Consider the following 10,990-nt stretch of genomic DNA (forward strand, 5'->3'; position numbering starts at 1 on the left):
TCCATCATGAAGAACCCGTTTGGGAAGCAGAACTTTCAAGGGAAGAAGATATTTTCCTGTATGTCTTTTTAGTTCATCATTGTATTTGAATATATAATATAGGAATCATTACACATATTGCACTGAACCTTTGTGAAGGCATAGCCCATCTGCAGCTGCTTTGGTATTACTATGCATAGTGTATCTGCATATATGCTTTTTCAGGTGAAGGCCATACATAGTACCATAATGACCATTTGACAGAGCAAATATGTCATGTTATTTTGAACATGTAACCTGCACTCTGCCCAACAGCACCTCTACTCCAGGGATGACTTTTTATTTTAAGTTCTGAGGGTTAGATGTAACTGCCTTGAAATCATATATGTGCTTTCCTAAAGCTGTTTTCTTCCCTAAAACATGTTGTTGATTTCTTCTACAGACCACCCTGTCATCCAAAAGATGGCTAAACTACAAAAGAAATGCCAAAAATAATGATTTCATGCCAGATCTTGCAACAATTGTTATTTTCCTATATCCTTAGCCACTAGAGGCAAGAAATAGCTGGGAAACTCTCTCTCTTTTTAAATAATCATTATATATTTCTAGCTTGCCTAAATGCTGAAGAAACTTAGAGTTAAGAGACTAGAAGACAAAGAAAAGAGCATGGATGTCCGTCATGTCCCTCCGTCCTGTCCCCTTCCCCTTCCTCAAATCCCAAATTCATGATGTTGAAAGAAGCCAGGTTATTTGGGAGCAGCAATAACCACTAGAGAGGAAGAAATAGAGTCTAGATTAGCATTTGGCTTTACCAGGTGAAGATATATTTTAGACACAGTGAGATGCAAATAAGAGGCAGCAGGCAACAGAGGAAAGTTTACAGGGTAATGAAGTGTCACAGATTCTGGCAAATACACCAATCTACAAACCTGCAAAGTCTGTAGAAAAAAAATATACCATTTTATATTTGAATTGATGATAACTGTAGTTATTACTAGTAATGAATTGCATAACAAATAGCCCCCTCAAAACACCCAGCATTTGTCTGCATTGTCAGCTGGAGAAAGACAGTTGTGGACTCATTTTTCATTTTTAAAGTGCAAAACACAGGTAGATTCTTCTCATTCCCTCCTACTGAGGTCTACTAAACCTTGCTGCCACTGCAGAAATCACAGCCTGGGTACAACATGTGTGTATTGGAGGAAAATAAAGATATGAGAAAATTCTTTACAAAAATGAGACGTAACTCTAAAAGCTGTTGAACCAGGATGCCAACCGGGTGCCCCACGTCTGTTGGAGCATGAGGCTTGACTGCCGTGAGCTCAGCCAGGTGGAAGATGGCCAAAAAATGCCCTCTCACAAGAGCAGGGAAGGCTGCGTTTTGGTGCCCTATGGTGATGATTATTTTACTGTTCTGGGAGACTGGTGCCACGGACAGCTGCTTGTGCTCAATCCTGTCTCCAGCACACTGAGCTCAGTGAGCTGAAGGTGCAGGTGCTGATGCTAATGCAGGTGTCTGAAGGAGGTGTTCAAGGAGGACATGACTCCCCCACAGCCAAAAGGACATGGGAAAGCTGCCTAAACCTCTGCTTTCTGTAGTAATGGAGACCGTGAAAGGGGAACTTCTGACATTTTTCAGTTTTATCTCTGGAATAGCAAGGCTGTTGAAGGTAACTGTCAAAGGGATAACTTTATGCCCCCAGAAGCGTTTGCTGTTTTCTCCTCTGTCCTGCCTTTCTCTGGGGCAGATGTCCCTCTCCTCGCACCTTGTGCCTTTGCCTACAAGCTATGGGTCTTTATCTCGGTGATACCTCTCCTGTCTGCATCTCGGCCATCCCCCTGCTGCCACCATATGTCATTGGAATGTTTCAAGTAGTGAGTCTGGTTTACTTAAAGAATAGTGCTTTTAGAGGAATAATACTTTGCTTTGTTTCCATTAGGACCTTAAAAAAAACGTTTATGGGAGGAAAAATAAACAATTCCACCACCACTCCTTAACAACAGAGTACTTTCCCTCTCCTAATGCTACCAGTTCCTACTTTCACTGAGGCAAAAGGCACCTCCTATAAATTCTGGAGGGCTCTTACATGTTTCTTCTGAGTGGCCTGAACATAACTCTCCCCAATACTCACACACAAAGGCACATAGAGAGTTCATTTTCCAGAGATGACCAGGCAGGGAACTTTGACACATCAACTACAGACCAGCACAGTCTCCTGGCTCTTCCTCAGTGAGCCGCAGAATAGTTGAGGCATGGAAGGGCATAGCTGCAGAGAGGGTCCACACAGGAGACAACAGGGAAAGGACAGGACAAGGTGCTTTTCCACAGCCCACCTGTATCACTCACATGTAACACCCCTTGACCAGCCCCATTCTCACACACAGCTCTCTGCCCTGTGGCTGTGCTTCAGGTTCCCAACTACAAAGAGAGGGCAGAAGCAGCCTAGCACCAGCTCTAGAGGTGAGAGATCACGCTGGGGTGATCTGTGCTCGTTTAAACAGACACCCCTATAAGCAGACTGCCATTGCGCTCCGTTTACACTGCTAACACACCCTAGGCAGCCTGAGACATGGTTTGGGGCTGCACGTATGGTGCCGGGTGGTACATCACCACACTTGTTTCACCATCCTCCTTGGACCGTATAAGATGGTACTACCTTAGGAAACTTTTTAATCCCATTTTCTGCCTGGCGTATTTTCATGGTGTTGGTGTGACTGCTGTGCCATACTCATGACCCGCAGGTCACTAGGAATCTCAGGAGACTTAACTGACAGCAAACCAGCAGACCATGAATGCAAGAGGAGGAGATGGAAGGGCCCCACAGCCTTCCCATGAGCATGGACCAGTCTGACACCCATTTCTGACATGGTCACAACCATGTGTGGTTGCCTGCAACCATGTCTGCTCCTGAATAGCACTACTTACCTCCAAGAAGATTAGAAGATTAGGCTTGAGTTTATAATTGTAGCAATATTTGATCCTCAAAGTCTGCATAGCTCAAGGAGGAATGTAGGTGGATGCTGTCTGAAGCTCTCACCTGAAATATCGCTAAGCATTTCTTTAAAATATGTACACACACGTCATCAGTAAGGTGTGTTTAAGAGTGAGAGGAGGGAGCTTGGTTAGCCCTTATATGACACTTATCTTAAAGAATAGTTACCTAATTCATCATTTCCTTAGGACTAAAGATATGTCATAACAGCTAAGCCAATGTATATTTGTCCATGACTGCTTAAAGCCAATACAATTCTGAACATAGTTATCAGTCTATGTACCATAAGCAACACATCTGATAAATTTAACCCTATCTTTCAAGCTCCATAACAGTCTGTGAATTGACCTCAATTCTTTCAAGTTTATTTAGAATATGGCATTGTGTAACAACTCATTTTACAAAGATATTTAAGGTTTAAATTAATTTTGAACTCTTCATTTTAAGTATTCAATTAGGCAAACATTGTGACTTGTTGCCCCAGTGATACTATTGTCTCTATTTTTTCCTGGAATGATTAAGGTGCCATTTTAGCTCTACATTATTTCCCTCAATTGAAATGAAAATTGTGAAAACTTTTGAAAACAGCACTGACAGTGTGAATGTTTGCCCACAGTGAATAATGCAAGGATAGGCTGATAGCACAACCATGGGACCAGGCTGAGTACTATGTGTTAAGATTCTATACAGAATAGCTGTAATGGCCACATATGTAGACTTGTCACTTACAGCAAGTACTTCCCTTGTCAAAATCACTAACCCAGCCTTGAAAAGTTGGAAACTGATTTATCATGGACCACCTCTCATTTTCTTCTGCTGTTTAGAACCTGTAGACTGTCACTTTTTGAGGAGTGACCTGACAAAAAATGCTTATACTGTAATCTTGGAAGAAACAAGGACCATTGTGGTGGGGCGTGTATTGTGCTCCCAGGCAGGACCTGGCAACAAAGTGGATGAGGGCTTCTGCAGTGAGGCCTCTGCTGTGCTCCAGCCTACCTGAGTTCTGGTATCCAAGCCCATAGCCTGTGTATGTGGGACTCCTGTTGTTCTGCTTCTTCATTCGAAGGCAAAAAAAAAAGAATCCGAGCATCTTACTGTTCTGTTGGAGCTGACAATTCCACAGAGATGGGAGATGATCCTCTGTTCTGTGTAATAGTACAGAACACGGTAAGCTTTTTTGTCAAGTAGCTGTATTTTTGCTTCTGGGAGAGCACGACAGGTACTCATTACTGCCTAGCGTGCTGCTTTGAACAGCGATGGTAATTGCCCAGCCCTGCCTCATTGGCATCTGTCCTGGTCACAGCATTTCTTCCACCCAAACAGTCAGTAATAACCTATAATTCAAAGCATAGTGGTGACTCCATGATATCATTTTTAACAAAGCAGCCAAGCAAAGGAACAGCTACAGATGTAGCCACTTAATTGCTTGATAATAGTCATTGCATTTTAGTTTATCTAATTGTCTTTATTACGGGTTGGCAATTTAGCAACTTTTCTTTATTTAATCAGCTGTTTTGCTAATATTTTCCTAAAACACTTCCTTTCAGAATGTCTGAGGCTTACAGGGTAACTTACCCAGCACAGAGGTGGATGTACTGATCTACCGCTGGTTGTAGTGAACTCCACAGGAAACCAAAATCTCATTCATTTCTGTAAGGTTTTAGGCAGAGCATTTGTTGTATTTTCATGATCGGTTCCATGTATTTCTATGGAATGATGGAAACCTGCTTTTCAAGCAGAAGTGCATTTCCATGCAGTTCCATCATCCTGTGACTTTTTTTTTTTTTTGACAACATGGTATGAAGTTATTGTGAGGGCAGCTTTGTCATGAGTAGGATATCATGAAAATATTCTCTATTTTCATAGAAGCTGGTGTATTTCTTCACTATCCCACACCACCAGCTTGTGTTCCTTAGGAAAATATTCCCAAGTTTTTCAGTATTTTCTTTGTACCTCTCCTCTTTATGAAAAAGGTGCCTTAGTTAAAAGTCTCAGCTTGACTCTGTAAAAAAAGGGGTATAGAACATACATTGTAAAAGTCACCTAAATAGTTAAATGTGTGTCACAGCAGGGCTTTTTGCCACTAGGTAGGCAGGGTACTCCCCTTCAAAATGCTGGACTTTATACTTGCCATTTGCACTGGAACGAATATTGACAGTCCTGTCCCTGAGACCAGAATAGTTTTGGGGAAAGCATTCCCTGTCAGAAATACAATTTGAGCAGTATTTTATTATACTGTGACCCTGTGAGTATACAATCAGGAGGGACTCCTGGGGTTTATTTCAGCTGATTATGGAACACAGAGCAGAATACAGCCAGTGACCTCTGTAAATGATCACATATTTGACTTTTGGATAAGAAGTCATCTAGTCATAAATGATTTATCTAAAAGATTCTATCTGATTTGAGACTAAGCTTCACTGAGCTGCATTAGCAAAGCATGTAACAATTTATAAATTTCACATACTGTAGTACTTTAGAAAATATATTTACATTTTATATTCTTTACATATATCTGGACTGGATTTTGAAAGCTAATTCAAAGTGAAATCAGATTTTTAAAATATTTGTTAAAAAGCCCTTCCTAAAAATCTGGTATTCATTTTAAGATGATATCCTGTATTTAATAAGAATTGTTAATATTTTCTGTGTAGCATAATTACAAAACTTAGTAATTAAGATGTGGCACTCGAAAGAAGTGTCCTTTTCATCCTCATTCCTGCGGTGCAAGTAGGATGTGCGTAACATCAAAACTATCTCTTCAGTTGCCATTTTGTTTGTAACATAGTTTAAGGCAGCGACTTTGAAATGTTTTGAATATGCAAATAGAATGAAATTTAGCAAAATAAAAACATCTGATTTTTTAAATTTGTCCCATTCCCCTGGTGTTTGACCTTCCTGAAAGTACTAGGCTATCACACATCAAGGCACCATTCCTTTCATATGAATTACTCAATTCAAACACCTCATTTACTTTATTTTCAGACTGCAGTTTAATGTCTGTGTTGCTAAGTAATCTAAATTCTTCTCAGAACTTGCTATGGTGTCAAGGTCCAATAGATCAGTTGCAGAAAATGCCCCTTCAGTGCAATTTCTCACCAAGCACTCAGAGTTTAACATGTGTGCATGCATCACAATTTGTATTTGGAATTTCAAAAGTGAGAGGGAAAAATAATCATTGAGCCAAACTGATCAGGCAAGTGAACTCTGAAAAAACAGCATTTCTAAACAAGCCATTTTAAGATTTCATAATTTGCCTGATTCTTTGGGACACTAATGATGGCAACCTAATGTGTATCAGGAAAATTTTATAAGGTTTTCTATATTTCAGTCTCTGTCGTGCAAGATGCTGATTATATTCAAATCCCACAGCAAGCAAAGGAAGGAGAGCATTTTCATATGACACTGAATAGGACCCATAGGTAATCAAAGTTGGAAGCATGTGTTTAATTTCAGTCTTACCTTAGGTGCCTCCTGCCTCATGCAAAGTCCTCTGTGCACCTCAGAGAAGATGGCAAAGCAGTCTAAGACTCACAGGATTCCTTCAAAAAGAAGTTCTCAAAGACTGCATATGGCACTTCTGTGTGAGGGAATTTAGAGGTAAAAAATGTGCAAAGCACTGCAGAAAGTAGAAGAATCAGCCCTGTATGCCCCTATGGCTGCAATGGAGAAGAGCAGACAGAATAGCAGCAAAGCACAAATATTTTAACCTAAATCATTCCCTGCGCTGTATGTAGAGAACAGATGTGGATGAGGACTGCTATGAAAAGGTATCCGTATGACAATCAGCATTCATATTACCCCAAAAACATTTCTAATTGATTTAAAGATCTAAGTCCTGTAAAAATTTGCTCACGTGAGTAGCTGTGTTCTTCTATAAGCTCTCTGGCCAATTACAGCCAAAAATGCCAAGCGCTGATATCCCTTACTCACTTGAGAAGGACTGAGAGTAATTCCTTCTGACTTCAGTAGCGTTACTCATGGAAACAGGGTGCTACTGCTGCTCTCTGATTTTAAATTCTTAACCTGTTTCAAAGACACTAATGACTTTAATAACATTTATAGTCAGATTAGTAGACAGTTCTTTGTTTACTAATGCACTATGTTTCCAGTGCACTATGCTTCACACAGAAGGAAGATTGTGAGATATTTCAATTAATTTACCTATGAATTGCAATAACTGATGGTAATCTTGAAGAAAAATTAACAATACCTGCACAATACTCAGGTCTGAAGAAGAGGCATCCACTGAGATTTTCATGTTCTTGTAACCAAGAAAAAAAATTCTTATCATATGAGCTGGACAGGTCTTTTCCTGTAGTTTTCAGACCTTGTTGTTTTATTGACCAAACTCCTTGCTTTAGACTTGAGCTTTAGTTCTCTGAGGAAGTACAAGTGGTAATTATGCAAGTCTTCCTTCCCTGTCATAGGCAACATTCACAAGGGAGATTTACAACCTTCAGCTTTCAGATACGGAGACTGGTTATTTAACTTCAGTGAGAATAACTCTGACATGGTGAATGGCATCAGAATTGGAACAAATCCTCTACAAAGTGGCTACCTGGACAGCCCTGCGAGTTAGTTATTATGGGGTTTTTTTGCCTCTTCTTTTTCCTGTAGTAACACCAACAAAGATTGGTCAGAATTTATTTTGGTTTAGAAAACAGACTCCTTAAATATAATGCATTTTATTCCCTGAGGCAATAGCTAGTCTATCTATAGCAATAGCAAACTAACCTATGGACTGAATGATACTTATTCAATTGTAACAAACACTATGAGATAAGTGACCCTAATGTAGAGACATTATAATGAGAGACTGTGTTAAGAGCTGGTAGGAGTGGAGTGCTGACCTAGAAACACAGTCAGGACAACTATAAACAAAATACATTGTAAATGAACTTCAGTAATGAAACCTAAGATGTATTTTCTTATCACAAAGCATTCAAAAAGTCAGGCAGTTTGTTCATCTGAATTACATTAGCTCAAATTCTGATACATAGAGGAAATGGTCTGGCCCCATGCTCCTGTAAATGTACGCCTTTGCTCCAGAAAGAAGCAAGTGGGGTACAATCAGAAACTTACTTTTAATCAATAGGCTTTCAGTTCACTTCAGTAAAGTTTGTATTAGTCCCTTAATGCACACCCTTATGATGACTGACACCAATCCTGGCTTCATACGTTTGATCTAAGACTGGAGAAGGTACAGAGGGCAGGCGAGTTATGCACAAGGAATACGGCTGGTCTGTAATGACCACATTTCTGTGACCCTTAGCGGATTGTAATAAGGATCTTTTTATTAAAACAAAATAAAACAAAACAAAACAAAATAAAACTGTAAGAGCTCCAGGGCAGATCTGTGTTCTCTTTTGGCCTGTGTTAACCTCTAACCAAAATCTGGCCATTTAAAAAAAAATGTACGTCAGCTGTTTTTCTTTATTTTTGGAAGTTTAAAATGAAATATAAAGCCCATAATAAAATGCATATGAGGACACAAATCAATAGACTTGAGAACTATATTAAGAACTAGCCAACAATATAGCTCTTCATTAAGAAGGGTATTCTCCTTATGAAATTCAGAAAATGCTCTTATTCGCTTGTACGCATGTTGTTATTCATGATATTATTTATTTCTATGGTAACCAAAGCAGTAAATACAGCAATATTAGACAACAATAATCAAGAAAAAAAACCTTATTGCAAAAGAAGACAACTAAGAGCCAAAACAGAGGTGTTTAGATGATGGTGTAATTTGCTATAATAACTGTTTAGCCACATATTTGGCAAGCCCTGGATAACTCACTTATGAGTAATGCATTTGTCCAAATTACATTCAAATAAAAAATAGTTACCATGCTACATTATCATGCATTCTGCACAAATATTTCCTCTCTATTGATTTTCCCACAAGAAGACTTCTTACTGAACTCAGGTTGATGCTTATTTCTCTTGTGCAGTCTCTCGAAAGTTGGTTAGGTGATGTGGAGCCACACATCATCAGTCCTTTGCTATCTGGAGCTATCTAACATCCTTGTGCAGCCTCCCACTCGCCTCTCCACCGTCTGCTCCATCTGGAGGGAGCTGGCTGCTCTCCTCCAGCCCCGACTCCCTGAGCGCAAGGCAGCCTGCAGCTGCCAGAACATCTGCTGTCTCCTGGCCTCGCTGGGGTGAGTACCAAAAGCACAGCCTTTTTAAAGTTGGACAGTCGCCTCCATTAGAAACTGGATGAGTTCAAAATTCTTGGATTTGTTCTGAGACTTGTATCTATGTGGAGATATATAGTGTAACTATCTATAACGCCAATTTAAGTGCACATTTCAAAGGGATACATGCGTTGTCTTTAGGACGCACTGGCATTTTGCCTGCTCTTTCCCTGCATCTGTGGTGATCTGGTTTTAAAATAGTCTGATTCGAAAGAAAGAATCATTCTGAAGAGCAAGGCGTGGAAGAAATGTAAAACCAAACAAAATCAGTCCTTGATTCTGCATCTGCATCCATCAAGGGTGGGCTTCTCAACAGGGCTACTGCTGTATCAGTGCCTCCAGGCTATACAAAATCTGTAGTGATGTGTCGTGGGCTACTCCTGGTGAAGGCAGAGGTTGCCTCTTGTTTGAAAAGGTGCATTTGAAAAAGAGGTGTCTTGTCTGAAAAGTTAGGAGCATGACATAACGTCACTCTGATCTCACAGGAGGAAAATCTGAACAGCAGCCCCACATCAGCTGTCCTTTTCATATATGGGTCAAATCATGCCCTGGCGACATGTAGGGCTCCCACTGACTTCGTAATGGGAAATGTATTCCTTACTTAGAGCTGACTTGGCTTTATTTATAATGATTTAATATATTAGTTATTAAAAGTTTAGTGTTTTGGAGAAGCAATATCAACAGGTGAAATACAGTCATGCAGTTCTTTGACCCTCTGTTTTGTACTTTCTGACAGGTTTCTGCACAGGGCAGGACACAGTGTGTGTAATTAGTGCGGCTCTTCCAGGATCAAATCCTGGACCTGGAGCACAGTGTGAACAACCAGGAGATGCAGTAGGTGTTCTGCAATTGGCTTTGTCCAACTCGTGTTGGCACAGAGCTGTTTAGGGCTCTCAGAGTGCGTGTGAACTGACATGTTGGCTTGAAATGCAAGCTGACACATGGCTTCATCCCCTGAATGTCCCCCACTGCTTACACTTTTGCTTGCTCAGACATCGAGCTACTTTGGCTTAAGTCTGGAGTGAACAAACAGGCTCTCTTAGGAAGAAACCTCAAGCTCAGAAGAGGCTGACCCTTATTCAGGCTCTGTCCCATAGGGCTGGAGGAGCTCTTGACTGTATGAACTCAAACTTCAACTTGAGGTGAGAAGTTCCTGCAGCCAGAGCTGTCCTCTGGGGAGCTCCCTTCCCCTGAGGCACCCAGCAGACACAAACACACTGGTCCTGCCCCTTCCCCTGGGACCCTCACAGCCCCTTTCAACAGAGGAAAAAGGGGACTCCTCTCTGAAAACAATCTTACAGAACATGGGGCTCAAGAACCTTTTACAGTTTCCCCAAATACACTGCCGTCCCCCCTCTATGCCCTTAGTACAACACATTGGCACATATGTCCCCTTCACCACGCAGGGAGGCAGGAGCTGCCTATAAAGCAGGAAGTGATTAATGATGAAAATAGAATAAAAAATGTGTGTTTCCAATGGAGTGGGATGGAGAGTCGCCTAATATGGGCACTGCCTGAATATAGAACAAGACCATTCTGAACAATTGTGCAGGTCTAGAAAGAAGATAGAAGCAACTGCTACTCAATTTATAGTATTGCAACTCAATGCTAAGTCGGCGTAAGTAGAAGACACAATAAAAATATATTTAGCTGTAGTTAAAAGTGAAACTTAATATCCTATGTTAGTACACAGTACTCTCTTACCAAGAAAACTAATTTATAGGTAAAGAAACAGAGCTTAAAACTAAGAGACTGTGTGTTTTTAAATAACCTAAGTAAAATGCATACTTACTTACCTTTTATTCTCCTGCTGTG

The sequence above is a fragment of the Nyctibius grandis genome, chromosome 10 (assembly GCF_013368605.1).
Source record: "Nyctibius grandis isolate bNycGra1 chromosome 10, bNycGra1.pri, whole genome shotgun sequence".
Lineage (NCBI taxonomy): Eukaryota > Metazoa > Chordata > Aves > Nyctibiiformes > Nyctibiidae > Nyctibius > Nyctibius grandis.